Raw genomic sequence first — 19,800 nt, 5'->3', positions numbered from 1 at the left:
GAGCAAGTCCACCTCCCACTCCAGAAGTCTGGTTCCCAGCTCAGTGGAGGCTCCTGGGGTTCCAGCCTCCTAGGGAGTCAGTGAAGACCACCGGAGGTGATCTCTAAATCCAATCTCTGCAAGCGGAAGGAGACAGAGGGAGCATCCCCACAACAGCCACACTGAAAATAATTATTCTGATCCACCAACACCAACTAAACTATGAGAATGGTCTTGTAAGCAAGGTCTGCTTTAATAGAAACATAAGTATTATGCATTGCAGTCTATTATAAATTGGTTGTAATTTTCTCCTGACACTTTCTGAATTAGTTAGTATACAAAAATAATAATAATAATAATAACAAATGCCACAAAGCAAAAAAAAGCAAACTCAATGTCTGAAGGTTAATGATTGCTCATGAAAGCCACAGAAATAAATTATCTGCCTAGGGACACTGTCACATGATCAGCACAAAAGCAGCAAGAGCCAAAAATGTTTATGTAGAGGGAAAAAACACTGTCAGCGTCACAGAACCCTTCCCCCCACAGCTAAATTCGAGTCCTGAGCCAGCCAGCTGCTCCTGACTGCTTACATTAAACTAATTTGTGCTGCTACATTGCAGCTGCTTAATTTTTAGGCTGAACTTTATCACCAATAAGTGTTACAATAACAAGCGATATGATGGTATCTCTGAAGAAATATCCATCAACCTCCAAACAATGACAGCTTCAGGAGAGGAGACTGCAGAAAAACAAATTAAAACAACAAAAAAAAAAGACAGAAAAGAAAATCACCCCCACACTGCCTCTTTAAAGGGGGGAGGGGCGAACTTTTAGTGGGAAAGGCTTTAAAACGCTGCTTTGTTCCGAAGGCCATTCTGAAATGAAGAAGGGGGATGATTGAAAAGGTTAGCGAGCAGGGGAGGAGTTAACAAGTAAGATGTGCTTTTGCTAAGAGAGGGTGATTTGCAAGGTGAGAGCCTGAGATGGGAGAAGGCAATTTTGCTACAACAATGCATCCAGCCCCTCTCTTTCTCTTGCTCACTGACCCCCCACCCCCTACCCCAAACCTTATGCCAACCCAACCTGGAGCTTAAGCCGTGATTCCAGACTTGTTCTCAACATTCTCCTCTGGCCAGCCCGACACTGGAGCTGACAGTATTACTTGTTGTTCCCCAGGTCTTCCTGTGTTGTTTTCCTAGCCCAGTGTAAATGCAGAAACTCTTCTTTGGACAGAAACAGACACTGACCTGAACTGGTTTCAATTCCTGCCAAATATGCAGGCACTGTTTTTGCTACATTTTGGAATTTGGCTTACACCCTACGTCAGGCATTTATTTGTACTCTGAAGTAGAATAGAGACCTAACTACTTAAAACATAAAAGATTTTTTTTTAAGCATTAGGAATGTACTGAAACTTTTCCACTATTAATTCGTCTGAATATGATGAATGTTTTTTAGTTGAGCTATCTCATTACCCTCTCCTGTTTACTATGTGTGTGGGGGGGAGGTGGGGGTGGAAGGGTAAAGGTTGTGGGGGACAATTCAGCTTCACCCTGCTCAGTAATTACAAAAACAATTCCTTTGAAAGCCGGGGAAGAACACTCATGTCAGCTATTTACAGCATTTTTTAAATTCTGTGGTTTTCAGAATTAAGGTTCAAAGTGAGTGTCACTAATGTTGAGTAATAAAGTAGTTTTCCTTGCACAAAGATACTCTAAATTTAAAGAGAGATGTTTACGCTGGAATAATTTTCTCTGGCAGGAAAGAGGGGCGGGGGGAGATTTAGACCCATCCCTGTTTTTTTCGACTCCAGGACACCTTTACACCTCATGGTCCCAGCCCAATCCTAGCAGTATTTTCTTTTTTCAGGCGGCTGATAAATCACACTACGGAGCTGACTCAGAATGCCACAGGGCAGGGCCTTGTTTCCATGGGTTTCTGTTGATGTCCCCCGACTGTGGCTGGGTGAGTGTGTTTGTGAGAGTTCTCTAAGGGACAATCCCAGAGGACGTGGATATGGAAGGAGTCCCTAGGGCCCGTCAGGATGGCTCAGCCCCTGTGCCAAGTGGGTCACTGTTGTGTAACTCCAGGCTTTCTCTCCACCCAGGGCTCAGCGGGATGTCTCTGTCTGCTGTTGGCAAGGCTTTAAGACCACTGGGAACTCAGACACAAGCATCCTGGGGCCTGGAGGTGTGGCAGGGTGTAACTTGAATGAGGGTAACTTTCTAAAAGGCGCCTAACCATAGGCAGCCTGGGAAGGCATTAAGATGAGAGGATAATGGAAGGGAGGATCTTTGAACAGCCACTCGATTTTCTTAATGCTGGAGTCCTCTGCTTCCTTTGGTTGCCCTTGAACAGAGTACAAGGCCTTCTTACAGTGGGAGGCCAGTTATTGTTCAGTTGCTAAGTCATGTCTGACTCTTTGTGACCCCATGGACTGCAGTACACCAGGCTTCCTTGTTCTTCACTATGTCCCAGAGTTTGCTCAAACTCATGTCCCCTGAGTCAATGATGCCATCCAACCATCTCATCCTCTGTCATCCCCTTCTCCTCCTGCCCTCAATCTTGCCCAGCATCAGGGTCTTTTCCAATGAGTCAGCTCTTCACATCAGGTAGCCAAAGTATTGGAGCTTCAGCTTCAGCATCAGTCCTTCCAGTGAATGTTCAGGGTTGATTTCCTTTAGGATTGAACGGTTTGGTTTTCTTGCAGTCCAAGGGATTCTCAAGATGGACATCCTGTCAAAACTTCAAGTGTGAAATGAGGAATTAATTTGATGGAATGTATCCGTCTATCTTACCTGTTTCTCCAGAGCTGGACTGAACTGGTCTGACGAGGACACTTGAAGGCTCGTGAATAAGTTCATACATTTGGTGTGGAAGACAGAGCTAAAGATGTGGGTGCTGGTGTGTACGTGTGAATGTGCACATACGTGTATGTGTGGGGAGCACATATGAATTCAAAACCATCGGTATCTGAGGCTATTTAATCCTGGACCTTGCAGGTTAGTTTTTCTCACTGTTTGGACTTGAGGCCTCTGTTGCAACCATGCCCCAGCAGATCGTTGGTCAGGCCAAGAAGCATCATAGCTTGATCCCCCTTCATATTTACTGGAGCAGGAGGTACTGGAGCAACACTGCATGTCTTGCACCTGGCCTTGTTCAATCACGATGTCAGGTGGGCCAAAAAGAATAACCCAGAACCCTGGAACCAGCTGGATCCTAATGATCGGTACAAGTTCTATTCAGTGAAGGTAGATTACAGAAAACTGAATAAAGAAGGTCCGGACTTCTAAATGAAGTATTTCACTATAAAGCTGCTTAGAATGAAGGTCTTCCAGAAGCCGTCTACACAATTTTCCACTTAATCAGGAAATATTTCCCCTCTAAATGCACGAAATCATGTTGGTATTTTCTGTTGGGGTTTACACTGATTAATAAATAGTCTGAAACTTGAAAAAAAAAAAAAAAAAAAGGAAACAGTCGGTATGAAGACATTCTTCTTCATTCTCAAGCCAGCCCCATGATGACAGAAAGAACTTGCTACCAGCCAGAAATGATGTCTCAGCATTGAGCAGTTTGAATTGGCTACTTTCCTGAAAATCTCTAGAAACAAATCTTTTTCCATGTAGCCTTTTCCAGAACAAATTAGCATAGACTCTGCAGATCCTGAATTAGGATCATAACTCAGGAATGTGGCTACAGTTACCCCTGTGAGCTCCATAAGCATTGAGGCCTTATAGCTGCAGATTCCCTCAGCCTGTCTCTGAACTTCCCTTAATCTAACTTTGCATTTAAGCTAGAAATTATGCCTTTCTGGCTTCTAATTGTCAGAGAAGTGAAAACAGTTAATGAGGTAGGTTGTCATTTCCAATTCACAGCATTAATGTTTATCATCAGTTTGTGATGTATCATTTTTCACAAAGTGTGGAAAGCAATATATATGACTAAGGAGTAATAAATGCTGTTCTGCATTTTTGCTTTCCTGTGAGCACATAGGCCAAATTATAAAGTGACCAAAGTCAGATATCTAAGTATTCTTTCTTAGGATTATAAGTGGCAAATAATTTATCTCTAAAATTAAAACTGCTGTCACTATTAAAACTTTTTAAAATATGTATTTTTGCCTGCACTGGGTCTTCATTGCTACGCACAGGCTTTCTCAAGTTGTGGCAAGCGGGCACAACTCCCTAGCTGTGGTGCACAGGCTTCTCGTTGCAGTGACTTCTTTTGTTGCTGAGCATGGTCTCCAGGCACTTGGACTTCAGTAATGTCAGCACTTAGGCTCAGTAGCTGTGGCTCATGGGCTCCAGAGTGCTGGTGTACAGGCTCAGTTGCCCCGTGGCATGTGGGATCTTCCTGGACCAGGGATCGAACTGGTGTCCCTTGCATTGCAAGGCAGATTCTTAACCACTGGACCACTAGGGAAATCCAACCTTTTTATATAAGTTCATGATAAAATATTTTTGTCCTAAAATCATAAATTTCTTTACAGGTCATCAAAAGAGATGATGTACATGAAAATGTCTTGCAAACAGTGGATGCTATTTAAACACAAAGGATATCCATATCTGTTTTCAAATTTTAACCATGATCTCTTCTTTTATTTGAAACAAAAGTAAAGAAAGATAAGTTGATCAGGCAAAATATTACAGGAAACAGGACTCAAAGACAAGTCTTGTCACAGTTCTTCACTCAACCGGTATCTACTGTGTGTTTGCGGTATATACAGTGAGGGTATTGTGTGCTTATTGTGTATACTGATGTCATGGGACTTGAGAGGCACTTTGAAGAACATTCTCCTGCTTGAAATATGTATCCTCACTTGTGGAAAACATCTCCCCATTCAAACACAAAGAGGTGAGACAACAGAGCAAGAAGCCAGTATCTCTGAAATCCCTCAGTTGGCATGTGCTTGGCTGTACTGAGTGGTGAACGATGGAAAAGATTTGGACAGAGATGCCTGATGGCTCAGACTATAAAGAATCGGCCTGCAGTGCAGGAGACTTGGGTTCGATCCCTGGATCAGGAAGATTCCCTGGAGAAGGGAATGGCTACCCACTCCAGTATTCTTGCCTGGAGAATTCTATAACAGAGGAGGCTGGCGGGCTACAGTCCATGGGGTCACAAAGTCAGACATGACTGAGCACGCACACACAACTATAGGGAGAGCCCACCTGTCCAATAGGCACACTTGGCCCTATGCCCAGAGCCCAGGATACTTTTAAGTACCTATAAAAATGTTCCAATTTCTTTTAAAATCACGAGACAAAGGAAACTGTTAAGTCAAAGAAAGTTTCAATTTATAATATTAATACATTCATCTTTGTATTAACAAAATCATAAAATAATGTTTAACATTTCTTTTAAGGGAGGAAAAAGTCCATGAAGGCAAAATTGCTTGTATTAGTTTCCTGCTGCTATTGTAACAAATTAGGACAAACTTGATATCATTATCTTACAGTTCTGGTGGTCAGAAGAACAAAATGGGTTTCATGAGGCTGGACACATGGGGGCTTGATCCCCATAGAGAGGAAAAATTGAGGGTCCTGCATCAACTGAGCGCCTGGCAAGAGCCCCAGTGAAATGAGAGGCCAGTCTTACTGGGAACTTCTGGGACTGCACCATCTGATACAAGGGTATGGACGATCCCTACCACCTTCTGCGTGTGAATACATACTGATCCCACCAGCTCATTCACTTTAGAATAAAGTTTCTAAAGCCAATGCTCATAGCCAGAGGCAAACAGAACAAGATGGTTAAAATACCTCCACTCAATTCAATGGATGTTTTCTAGAGACAGACTTTCTTGTCCAAACCTTGTTCTCTAAGGTCCCAGCAGTGTAATCTTAAAATGACCTTTAAGAATCTAAGGGACACATTTTTCAGGACTGGAATTATAATTACAAGAAGAATGTGCAAGGCAGCTATTTCTGGTACCATGATGGATAGGATAGTGATGTTTATGAAAACAAACTTGAGTTGAGCAATGTTCCAGCAGACTTCATCCTGCCAGGGAAGACCATTGGGCCAACAGGACCCACGGTTTCCTTTACTAAGAGGGATCTGTCTCCCCATAATATTATGTAATTGACTCACATCTCCTCATTTTTCCTTTAACAAACCCAGACACAGCTCCAGAGATGCCAAGTCCACACATATTTCATTTTTTTTAATCAGATATTTAACACAAGGAGACACATTTGCAGTCTACAGTTTAAACAACAGTCTAGGAAACTTTTGTGATTGTAGGATCTAATTCCAGCTTTCCTGTAATCCATTCCTCTGTATTACCATCTATAAAATGGATATAGCAATAATAAACCAAGTCATGAAATTATTTATAGGAATAACCACTGATGGGGATTGTATAGCACTTTACACATATAAAATCCTAAATAGTCCAACCAATAAAAAGTAACATTTCCCAGTGACATCTCCATGAAAGCTAGTTTTTTTCCGAACAAGTACAAATTTTCCATAGAGATGCCTAAACTACAGTACTGCACACATAGATGTGAAATGTAAACCGGACGGAAAAACAGAGCTATGTAACAAAATCTGAATTGAATGTTAGAATTTCATCTCAATACATCTGGCAATCTTCTTTTTGTTGTTGTTGTTGTTATTGCATATTGGTTTTCTTCCCATCATGAGGGAAAAATAAAAATCACAGAAACTATTTTACAGACAGGCCTACCAAATACTTTCTGAGTCTCTTAGTGAAAGACCAGGTCTTCAGAAAACTTGTCCAAGGGAAAATTCTTTGAAGTGTTTTACAGCCATTTGATCATTGGAGATTTTGATTATTTGCATTATTCTAAAATATCTTCATTCTCTAAAGCCTGGTAATAGTAAGTATTATAGGAGACACTTTGATAAATAAGAGAAAACTAATAAGTAATAGTAAAAAAAAAAAAAAAAAAGACATGGCATTCCTCACTGAAGAGAACTGACATGGGGAAGGGATGGTTAAAATAAAAAATTGACAATGGAAATTTGGTGCTGCTTTATTTTTAAGAAAAGAAAATAATTCCCCACCACTGAATTTTTATAAAAACATTCAAGGTTTAAAAACAGTAAAAGAGCAAAATCATGAAGGTTGGGGCGTTAAGTGGGATTTCTGCAGAGAAATCACATAACAACACTTTGGAAAGCAGATTCAGGTGAAACTTGAATAGTGACATCCTGAACACTGTTTGGCCACAGACAGTAGAAATTTCTCCCTTTATAGTGCTTTTCACCTCATTTCTGCAGGACAGAATAGGGAACGGAGTAAACTCTGAACAGCAGAAAACTACATCCAACTTGCAACAGGAATAAAAGAAACCATGAGTGTTGTATCATTCCAAAATATTCTTGGACGTTCCCTAGATTTTTTTTTTTCCATCTTGCTGCTATACTTGCCCAACCATGCTGGGGTGTTATGCTATTTTAGACAAGAGTTAACAGGTCTTTTATATACACACATTTCCACATTCCAATGAGACCTATTATATCCTTTTCCTCCCCACCCCACCCCCCACCACACACACACACACACACACACACACACACCACTCTCTCTCCTCCTCCACTCACACAGTACCCTCTCCATCCACTCATTTTTCCTTGTTGTTTAACACTTCCCAATGACTGAATGTTTCCAAAGCCATGCAAACCCACAGGACTGAGAAAGGTTTCCATCACGTGACATGGTTGATTCTGCAAAATGAAATGGCTGCATTCAGAAAGCAGGTAAAACAGAGCAAATGGCAGGGAAAGAAAGGGCTTAGACTGGGCTGATAATTAAGTGACAGGGTGGGAACAGGCCTCCAGGAATACTGTAGCATCTTTCTACTCACCCTGTTTCATGTAGACCAATAGCATCAGCTGGGATCTTGTCAGAAATGCAGAAACTTAGGGCTTACTTGGTTCAAATCTATTTAATCAGAATCTGCATTTTAACAAGACCCCTAGATGAGTCAGAGACACTAAGGATAGAGAAACACTTCCTTGGGTCAGTCTCTTGCCACTAGGAAACTAAAGAGAGTAGTCAATAATATAAGCATTTATATCCAATAAGGGAAAAAAATTATAATTTCCCTTGATATTTCAAGAACTATTAGGCTTTGCAATCAAGATGCAGTTAAACTCCTTCTCCTGCTCTCATCTACTACCCTTCTCATTATTTAGGAGGATTTTCTGTGCTTGACATGCAGATTCCCTCAGTCAGTCCAATGACTTCATGGCAATGCAAGGAAACTACAGTCTAAAATGTGGGCTTTGGAACAGAGACCTAAGGCCCCACACCATCTGCCCAGATAATTAATACTGTGATGGGCACTCCACCCTCCCCTCCCAGTGAAATCTGCTCCCAAAGAGGGGAATGTAGTGTTATCCCTTCCAGAGTCATTTTCATTCAACTCAAAAGAAATTACTGAATATAGAGTATTTGGTAAAGGAGATGCAAATTTATTCTTTCCTTTTTAGGCTAAGTTGCACTGGAGGATGTTCAGGAACCCCTATACCACATCTGATGGTCATCAGCCCTCTTTATAAGACCAGTCCTGCTCTCACTACAGAAGAGAAGTTTGAGGGGAAAGGTTTAGAGTCACTTGGGGTTCTATAGAAAAGTGCCTTCTAGACCTTTGAAGTTATGGAAAAAAAAACAAGTGAAGAATGAGGGCAGAGTTATGTAGTCACCTAAATAAAAGAGAGAATTGCTCTAGGAAAGTTTAGTCTGTCTGAAAAGGGGTTCGTTGCATGGAAGCCACAGTGGCAGAGTCCATCCAAGCAATCTGGGACAGGTATTCTCCACCATCAGATTTTGAGTGTGAGCATTTCCAGTCCCACTGAAAATCCATCCTTACGGTGGAGTTGGATGCAAAATGTGTGGCCACAGACTACTTCTGGTCCCATTTACAAAGTTATTCCTATTATAGCTTGAATGTTTCGGGCTAACTTACCCTGATGCTGCTAGTGATCCAATTTCTCTAAATCCTACGTTTTAGATTCTGCCCTACAAAAAAAATTTTTAATGAAGTAATACTTGACTTCCTTAAGGCTTGATCACAACAAGGAAAGAAGGAATCACTATTCAGGTTCTTAATGCCAAACTTCTCATAATGAATGGATGGTTTGACTTTCTAAAACATATATCAAATTAAAACCTGGGTTTACATGAGTTTTCCTGTAAGAAAGGGACAACTTGCAACACCATGGCACACCAATAACAGGCATTCTTGGGAAACATGAATCATGTGTTTATGCTCCTTCCCTGGTGGCTCAGCTAGTAAAGAATCTGTCTGCAATGTGGGAGACCCAGCTTCGATCCCTGGGTTGGGAAGATCCTCTGGAGAAGGGAATGGCAACCCACTCTAGTATTCTTGCCTGGAGAATTCCATGGACAGAAGAGCCTGGTGGGCTACAGTCCATGGGGCTGCAAAGAGTTGGACAGGACTAAGCGACGAATACACACTCCTACTACAGTACTAAATAGAAAGCCACAAGCCAACCAACACCCACCCCCAAGAAAAGACTTGTTAAAACCAGAGATGAAGTGATATGATGTCTGGGGTTGTCTTTAAAATAATCCAATGCCATTCAAGTTGAGAGGAAAGGGAATATATCCACCAAGACTGGTCATGAGTTAACAATTGTCAGAGCTGGGTGAATTGCACTTGGAGTTATTGTTCTGTTTCTAATTTCCACAATTAAGAAAAAGGAATTTTTTCCAAATACCAGGAATGACAATTGAAGATTGAACGTAACTTCTTGCTCTGAATCTGTATATTTGACCTAACTTCTTGCTCCGGACAAGTCAGATTTCTAAGGATGGGGCAGGACACAAAGTAAATACAGTTTTATCTTTGAATTTGCCAACAGTCTCAAACTATCATTCTTTGCTTAAGGCAGTTTTTGTCATTCCAATTAATCCAACATCATTCAACACATTCATTAACATTATATTTACTACATCTTCCAAATCATAATTAATAGAAATAAGACCAAGTATTTTATGATGGTATAAATCACTGGGAGAATCTTCTCAATTCAATAGTTGATGAAAAGCAATAAATGATAATAATTCTGCAAATTCACCTCAAGATGATCCTCAAAAGATCCATAAGGTGCATTCACTTAATTTAAATGCCTACATAGCACATTGAAATGTCTCCAATATTTCAAAAGCCAAAGTTAAAAAAAGAAAATATAATGGTAGTTATGTCTAATCTGGCTTTTAATTTATTGGTAGGGAAAAGGTTTTTCATGAGAAATGCTTTTAAATATATCTTCCAAGTCTCTTAGTTTGCCATTTAGAAACAAATCAGAAAAAAAAAAATGCTTTTTTAAACACTGAAAAATTTAGTATAATGATAAAAATTCCTAATACCAAGTAAGAAATAATTAATCCTATTCTTCAATCCACACTGATATTCTTACCCAAATATGTCTGAATAAATATTATATAAAGTAATTCACACGACTAAATATGTCTAAAATATTTCATATAAAATGACTATTGTATGAATAGAATATATTTTTTTCTTTTATTATACCATTTATTCAGGTCATTTGCCTGTTTGTTCTCAGAACCATTCCTGATTTTTCCTCATCAGCACTGTATTTCAAAGGACAAACTCTATAAACTACATTTCCCAGGACCCCTCTCAGAAAGACTTCCTGTTAGGTTTGGCCAATGGGAGGCACTAGTGGGAGATTGAGGGTTGGGAGAGAGAAACCAGAGTATTTCTTCTCTTTCTCTTCAGGGTAGTGAGTATACTCCCTACATAGACCAGAGAGTCTCTTCCCTTTGTGGGTCTCTGGTGGATGGCCACACCCTGTGCCTCTGAGCAGCCCCACTTCCTACCCAAGCGGTGCTGGCCTCAGGCCCAGATGACGCTGTCTTCTGCCTTGGTTCCTCCAGCTCTAAAGCTGACAGGATTCTTGCTATTGCTAACCTCTGGTTGCCTTCCTTCGTTGTCTGACTTTTAAGCACTGCTAACACCTTTTGTAATTATTTCCCCAAGATAAATGTGTTTACTGAAATAAATGTGGCTTAAATTCTGTTTTCCTGACTGGATCTTAACTAATATACTCTTCATCTTTAATTTTGCAATTTTATAGTCTTTTTTAAAAAGCTATTATGTGTATTGGCATAATTTTTATCCTTACAAAATGATTCTATTTATTGTTTCTGATCAATTTCTTCTTAAGTGGTTGCAAGTATTCTTACCAGAAATCCTATTATTTTGCTAAATACTGGGGAAAAACAGTTTCCAAACATTTGTAAGAGACTTTTACTTTAAAAATTGGTATTAATGTTGTCCTGTGCTACCCTAGAGGTTTGGTCAATAATTACATAATAATTTCTTACCACATATGAAATACTAAAAATAAAAATTTTAAAACTATGAGCCCTCCCTGAAAAGGAACTTACCACCTCAGTACAGAACATTGGACATATTCATTGAAAAAGGCTATAGGACATTAGTAAACATGTTTGCCTTATAATATCTACATATGCCTTAGCTTGCTTGTATAATAGATGCATTCCTAAAATATTAAATGTAAATCAAGTCAAACATAATTTTGTTCAGTAATGCAAAATGTGAACAATATTGAGGTTTATAAAAGACCATCATTCTACCTCTTTCCTCCTTCAATTCTCTCCCAGCTTTGCTAACTGTATTCCCCAAAGATGGGTATTGTTAGCAATTTGGTTCTATTCATCCAGACACTTTTCAATACATATATTAACTGTTTCATTTATTCAACAAATATTTATAAGCACCTACCATAGACCAGGCACTTTCTAAGCATAAGGGATATCACAGAGGAAAAAAGAGATCAAGCTGCTCCATGAAGTTTATATTCTGACAGGGAGACAATGATAAACAAATAAAGACATAAATACCTGTATATAGGAAGTAATAGAAGCTAAGAAGGGAAATAAAGCAGAGTAATGGACAGAGATGATGGGGAAAAGAGGAGAGGTTTTCAGTTTTAGTACTTTCTCAGAAGTATGTTACCCTACAGATTTTAGGGAGCTTAGTCTAGACACAAATGTTTAAATGGTTGACAACTGCCTCTTTCAATCTGTATAGTAGGAAAATGATCTAGGTAATCCCTTGAGGTTCCTTTCTTTCCCATCACTTCGTTATCAACAACTTCACAATTAACCATATAATTAACGACTCTATTTTTATAATTTCTTTAAATTTTAATATTCATAATACCGTAACAATTTCATGATCCTTAGCCCCTCATTCTCTTTCTGTTCTAACAAACAGATTCTTTCTCTGTTCCCCAGCCCACCAGCCTCACAAATCACTGACTTGGGTCACATAGGCATTTAATGTAGAAATAAATCAATAATATTTTTATACTGGGAAAGCTATGCAACTTGTCTTACAGTTTCACTATACCCTTCTCAGATTCTCAGAGTGCCTGATATGCCCAGAACTTCCTGCAGAAAGCTTCTTATATATCAAATGCTAGGTATCATCACAACCTGACCATAAATTAGTAGGCAGAAGTCAGTTCCTGAGTCAAGGGCAACTGGCTCCAGACTGGCCATCAGCTCATGCGGGACCAACACTGAACATCTGCCCTAACCAGGTGCCTTAAACTAGGTCCCATTGGATACTCTCTCACGGGGAATGTAAATCTGAGGCTTGCAACTATGTTAGCAAACACAGAGCACTATGGAAATAAACATACACTAGATGTCACGAAGCAGTGGAAGCAGACTGTAGTAAGAAGGTGTGCTATCAAGAATAAATGTGAACGGCAATAAAAAGAATAAACATGGAGAGGGAATTGAACTGTGGAGAAAAATCAGGCAGAGGAGAGTTGTTCTAAGGACAGCCTCCTCTAAGAGATGCTGTTGGGTCTCCAGGTGTCCTGCCAGCCTCCCTGAAGGATCACTATATCCCAAATGTCTGGAACTTTCTGGCCTGTGAGTGATAATCTTGGGCCCTCCTTACTTTGCCAGGGTTTATTCTTATTTAAAAACATGTTAACTGAAGTCAACTGAAAATAAATTTCGGGATTAAAGCAAAATTAAAACTGCATTGAAGGAAGTTGGCCAACATCATTTATGCACCCAGATGAACTTCTCTGCATGACTGGTGAGGTCAGTTATCAATAACACATTCCAAAGCTTCATTGTATGCAGAGCACACTGGAAAATATCGATGACATGGCCCACAGGGACATTATGACCCAATGAAAGGCAGAAGGATAAGTATTGACACTAATGCTCTGGACAGAGATTTATAGGAAGTTTAGCACAAGCAATTGCATCACTGCAATATATGTAGTCATGATGAAGACTATAGACTGGGTCGACACTGTGAGGGTTCGGTTCCCAGCTCCCCAGCTTAGAAGTTGTTTTACTCTGGGTAAATTACAGCCATTTTTTCTATGCCCAACTGCTTTCATTGGTAAAACGGAGACACCTAGACAGAGTGGTGTGGGGATTAAATGAATTAATATGTGTAAGATGCTTATTGCTACACCAGTATTTATAGCTCATGACAGTGGAAGAAATGGGCTGCACAAGTACAAATCTTGAAAATAGTAAAAAGAAAAAACATTGTTTCAATTATATATTTATCTTTTATACATGCTAGTGTTTAAATATGCACAAAGGCTATAAACCCCCACAAGACTATAAGCTCTGGGAAGGCAGGGATCCTGTTTAAGTTACCATTTCTCTCTCGCAACTGTAACAGTTTTTAGCAACAAAATGGGTAATTGATAGTATTTGTTATACCCTATGGTCAATACACTCAATTAATAGCATAGTGCTGCCCCATTTTTCCTTTTCCTCTTTCTGATATAGGTTTTATCTGTTTAACTTGCTGCTTCATTTATCTGACATGTAAATTTCCTCAGCAACAGTACAAGGGGATTCAATCTTGCTGCGACTTGAGAAAGCATTTCTCCCACTTAGAAGTCTTGTCTATCTACTTTTTAAGAGCAAACAATTTACAACATGTATTCTCCATTCTAGATTCTGCCAGAGACAGAGTAGGAAAATCCTGGAACACGCAGTACCCATTGTGTACCTGGGATTCCCACAGATGGCCTCTGAATCTGTTATAATTGATTTACCAGGACTTGAGTGCACACAGAGTAGTGTGGGAATTCTGAGTGGCATCCTTAGATTTCTTTTTGCCACATCCTTTGCCCTGACTTTAAGAGGAAGCCAACCTTCTCTCCTCTGACCTGTGCCACAGATGTCTTCCACATCAATACCATCTGTGATCCCAATGGAAATGATAGTTAAAATTTGTTGCATCTGTTATTGGACCTATCTTAGCAGTATGAGTAATGAAATTTGGCTTCCAAACTAATTCATTTTTATGCAGATAGCCCAAAATAACCTGTAATTAAAACACTAAAGGTAGAGACAACTGGGAGATACATGATGAATGTCAGAAAAAGTTTTTTTTTTTTCAATAAAGTCTGAAAATTTTTTAAAAATATCAACTCTAAGAGATATTTATCTAAATTAGTATCTAAGTTATTTATTTTCTAAGTTAATAGAAAATAAAATTATGGAAAGATAGCTTTTTATTGGTAGACCTAAAACTGTGGAAATGAATAGTGTTTGATAACCTGAAATATTGCTCTTTCTAAAGCACTATTTTTATAATGGAATCGGGAGGTGACTATTGTTTTGCTATTATTTTAATTACTGTGAACATATGGGGTAAAGAGAGGGAACATAAAAATGATTGCAGTTAAAGTATACCTATAAGAGTCAATTAAATTTATTTTCTAAGGGATCATAAAAGTGATAATTCTATCATTCAAAATTGAAGGTTATTTAATTTATATATTAAATTAGTAAGATTTTCAAATAATGTATTTTATATTAATTAAATGAGACGAGAGATTGCAAATGGCAAAAGACAAAGTTTAATGGGCTTGATGTTTTGGTATTTATCAAAACTATATTCTTGAAATTTCTAAGTTGATATTGGCAATAAATAATAACTTCCAGCCCTAGAAGAAAACTTAATTATATTCTACTTAGTTTTTCATATTCTTTTCATGAATAAAAACCTGGTATTCCAGTGGCCTCATGTATGACTAGTGGCAAGCTGGACCAGAGCCTTATTTCCCCTCCATCCAGGCTCTGGAGGGTCCACTACCCTTCAGCTAACAGATAACAGAAAGTTAAACCAGTTAAAACTCTCTCAGAGTGAACTGTTCAAAAAACACATGCATCATCATGTTTTCATCATAATGACTTTTCTAATGATGACTATTTATTCTGCTATAAGTGATAAAATAATCTTTGCTTTCAACAAAAATAATTTTGCAAAACAAAAAATTAAGAGATAACCAAAGTTATGCTGGCTAGCTAAAATTATAAAGATTACTGAATAAAATATTCTTAGGGCCATTTCACATAGAAGAATCAAAAGTTCTATCCTGAGAAGTGAAAACAAAACCAAAAATCAATTGCTATTCTAGAAAAACACACTTCAAGTCTTACCCCATTTTATTGGTTGCACCAGGTTATAAAGTAGGATTGGTATTTCATTTAAGGAAGCTTATCAGCATGACTTATACAAGAGTATGGCCATATGTGGAAGGAAACATTGCTCTGGGATTAGGATCTCTGGATTTAATTCCAGGCTCTATCATTTCCTAAGTGTGTACCTAAAGCACGTGCTTAATCTCTTTCAGTCCCTCAGTTTCCTGAAAGAAGGGTATAATATCAACCTTAAAGGGTTGTTTGTATAGATTAAAAAGGTAGCATATACAGTTCTTGGAGCTTCCTGGGCACATATGGAGTAGTCAATAAATAAATAAATATTGGGTCACTATTATTGTTGTTATGATCAGTACTCTGATTGTAGGTCACCAACAACAAATATCAGAGAAAGCAATGGCAACCCACTCCAGTACTCTTGCCTGGAAAATCCCATGTATGGAGGAGCCTGGTAGGCTGCAGTCCATGGGGTCACTAAGAGTCAGACACAACTAAGCAACTTCACTTTCACTTTTCACTTTCATGCATTGGAGAAGGAAATGGCAACCCACTCCAGTGTTCTTGCCCAGAGAATCCCAGGGACGGAAGAGCCTGGTAGGCTGCCGTCTATGGGGTCGTACAGAGTCGGACACGACTGAACCGACTTAGCAGCAGCAACAACAAATATCCATGGAATGTGAACATTTTAGAAGACACTGTGAGATATTACAAAGGAATAATGATTCCTTAAGAATTGATGCTTTTGAACTGTGGTGCTGGAGAAGACTCTTGCAAGTCCCTTGGACTGCAAGGAGATCCAACCAGTCCATCCTAAAGGAGATCAGTCCTGGGTGTTCACTGGAAGGACTGATGCTGAAGCTGAAACGCCAATACTTTGGCCACCTCATGCGAAGAGCTGACTCATTGGAAAAGACCCTGATGCTGGGAGGGATTGGGGGCAGGAGGAGAAGGGGATGACAGAGGATGAGATGGCTGGATGGCATCACCAACTCAATGGACATGAGTCTGGGTGAACTCCGGGAGTTGGTGATGGACAGGGAGGCCTGGCATGCTGCGATTCATGGGGTCGCAAAGAGTCAGACACGACTGAGCAACTGAACTGAACTGAAGAAGATACAGGGCAGTAGAAGGGTGATAAAAACAAAAATATAAGTGGGTGATAAAGCCTAACTGGGCTTCCCCTGTGGCTTGGTGGTAAAGAATCTGCCTGCCAATGTAGGAAACACAGGTTCAATCCCTGATCTGGGAAGATCCCGCATGCTACAGAGCAATTAAACCCATGTGCCACAACGATGGAGCCTGTGCCCTAGAGCCCAGGAGCCACAACTACTGAGCCCATGTGCCCTAGAGCCCGTGCTCTGCAACAAGGGAAGCCACTGCAATGAGAAGCCTGCACATAGCAACAAAGAGTAGCCCATCCTCACTGCAACTAGAGAAAAGACGGAACAGCAATGAAGACCCGGCATAGCCAAAAATAAATAAATAAAATTATTAAAAAAAAAAAAAAAGACATGAAATGGAAATAAGAGGTACAGCTATATCATTTGCCAGTAGTGCTGTGGTCTGCTAATAATTTTCAAGAAAGGCACTGAAAATTAATATGACCAATAAAATTTACTAATATAATTAAAAGTACCAAAAATCAGCAATTTTCTTAAATAATATCATTAATAGAAGTAAATGTAAGATAAAAAGTGTCTTTTCACAATTGCTATTTAAAAAAATAGAAATAACTTAGAAAAGAGTAGAACTTCTATTTAACCCCACCCACTGCCTCACAGGGGGATGGGGGTGTGGAATAGGGGGGCGGTTGGGAGAGGAAACTACAACATTTTATCAGGAGACAAACAAGAACTTGAATAAAGGTTATATACCACAGTCTTAGATGAGAGCTAGAATATTAGAAAAATAACTACTTTTCATGGATGGATTATAATTTCCAGTCAATTATAATAAAGATATCAGTGAAATTTCCTCAGAGTTGGCAAGGTGATTATAATATCCTCTGGAAGGATAACTGAAAGATAAGGTCAGACTTCATTTGGATTAAAGAAAATAAGTCTTAAATATCTAAGCTAATGGACTGAGGGCCATGCATATACATATACATGGGAAAAGTACAGAAGGAAATTATCTTAAAAACATTATCTCTAGGTGATGAGACTCTGGATGGATTTAATTTTTTTGTTGTTCTTCTGTATTTGCCAAAATCTTTATAATAACTACTTAACTGATTTCAGAATCAAAGGAAATACACGATTTTAAAACAGGAAACAAAAAAATAAATAGCTTGAGTTCTGGAAGCAAATATGAACTCCAACAAAAGTCATAATTTTGCCAGACTCAATAAAAATTAAATTGATACACTAAGAAACCACTTACAAGGAAGTAAGCACATATTTGCTATTAAATTCTATGAGACTAGGCAACCACACAGGTATAATTCTTATTCTGTTAATAATTGACCAAAAAAAAAAAAAAATGTAATGCCATATACTTAGACCTGGCACTCAAGACGAAGAAAAGGGACTACAGACTAGGAAAACCTAGCAATTTTCCCATATAGAAGATGGCTTTTGAGGAGAAGATTGTATGTGGATAGTTGAAGCAGAAGATTATTTGGGCATGTAACATGGCTGCCAGTGAGGATGAGTAGATTTTGTGGATTCTGCCTGGCCCTGGGTCAAAATTACCAAGACTACTTACTCAATTTGGTTCCACTTTACTAGGATTGACGGGTCTCCTGTGAATTTGGCATACTATTAGACACTGTGATTGTCACAAAAGCAGTGTAAAACATGGCCCTTGATCTCCAAGACCTTTCAGTCTGATTGTGGAGGCAAGATAACACATGAACAACTTGAATACAAGACAAAAGAATAAATAGATTAAGTGCACATATGAGAGGTTCAGAGAAGAGCCATAATAGAAGGCCAATGAAGGATAAAATGCAGGAGCCAGAGGAAAGAGGAGAATGTTCATGCCCCAGAAAACATGTTGTGACTTGTAAACGTGTCCCTGTAGCCTCCATCCCCTCTTCGATATTGCATGAGAATCACAAATTCTATAGGCCAGCCACTCTGACTATAAGTCAGTCCTTAGAAATATTGCCCATCTCTTAAACAATAGCTTGGTTTCAATCCACTTTTTAAAAACCATATCAAGGTTTAATCATGCCACTTTTCTCTGACAAAACCCTTACATTTTCTAAATTCGTGAAGCTGACATGTCAAGATGTTTTCCACTAAAGTCAATTTATCCAAGCTGTGATGAGACTTTAAAGAAACCTTGTTTTAAACAGCTTTGAATCAGATACAAAGAACCAGTGTGGGCAAGGATCCAACAGGAGAGCATACTTTTCACATAGACTGCTCTGGAGATCCTTGTCAATATCAGATTGCATCAAAAATTTCAAAGGGATTTGGATTATTCAGTCTTCTTTGATTGGAATTCAGAAGCAACTGGAATTCAGGGTGAGATCTGAACAGATAAGGCCGTTGTTTTTGAAGGAATACCAAGGCCTTAAAAGTGGTCAGAGATCACTCTGATGGAGAGGGGTTCAAATTACAGAAGGAATTTAACCTAACACACACAGCACATTGGCTCCACAGATAAACATGACACAGAGCAGTCATAGTAGATTACTAAATAAAATCACAGTACAACTCGCCACTGCAAGTTTTTCATTATGCTCTATGGGAATGAGATGTAAAGGAATTGGTGCCTTATTTTACAGGGAATTAATGGAATCGTCCAAGATATTTCCAGCACATGATGAAATCTAACCTGGAGTTAGAATTTAAGCATTCCCCAGATGAAGATACTCGGTCTCACATTCTGTCCTTGTGTCAGGCAATAACACTGAACATAAAACACACTCAAAGTGCACTTCAGATTCTTTGGTAGAATTTCTTTGACACCTGTTAAATTTTAAAGAGCTCTGTGAAAAAGCATTTTCTTAACTATTCAACTGGCTCTTGATTCATTTATGTGCATAGAAATGCTCTGAAAGGTTAAAATTGAAAGTATTCTACTTACTAACATTTTTCCTCCAGTGTGCATTCTCAGTCTTACCTGATATGGGCCTGCTCATAAGTGGACAGCCTTATTTGAAATGTTTATGGGCCAGAATCATGCAGATTTGATACTGCTGTCCTGAGCTTTACTGTCAATTATTTTGATGAGCAAATATAATTGAACCACTGTGTGCTTTCATGATAAATTTCATCCAAAATCCATGATAATTTAAGCCCCCATTCTGAATGCTGCTGCTGCTGCTAAGTATCTTCAGTCGTGTCCGACTCTGTGCGACCCCATAGATGGCA

General features: G+C 39.0%; 1 long non-coding RNA gene and 1 pseudogene across 1 annotated transcript in view; one reads left to right on the top strand and one right to left on the bottom strand.

Annotated features, from left to right (window-relative positions):
* LOC129620082 (uncharacterized) overlaps window positions 1-19,800 on the bottom strand; it is a 234,692-nt gene that overhangs the window by 15,245 nt on the left and 199,647 nt on the right. The gene's annotated exons all lie outside the window — the stretch shown is intronic.
* On the top strand, window positions 843-4,454 carry LOC129620080 (cytochrome c oxidase subunit NDUFA4-like; annotated as a pseudogene).

This window comes from Bubalus kerabau, chromosome 9, assembly GCF_029407905.1.
Source record: "Bubalus kerabau isolate K-KA32 ecotype Philippines breed swamp buffalo chromosome 9, PCC_UOA_SB_1v2, whole genome shotgun sequence".
Classification (NCBI taxonomy): domain Eukaryota; kingdom Metazoa; phylum Chordata; class Mammalia; order Artiodactyla; family Bovidae; genus Bubalus; species Bubalus kerabau.
Note: the sequence above shows the minus strand (reverse complement) of the source record. Positions and strands in the feature narration are given on the sequence as shown.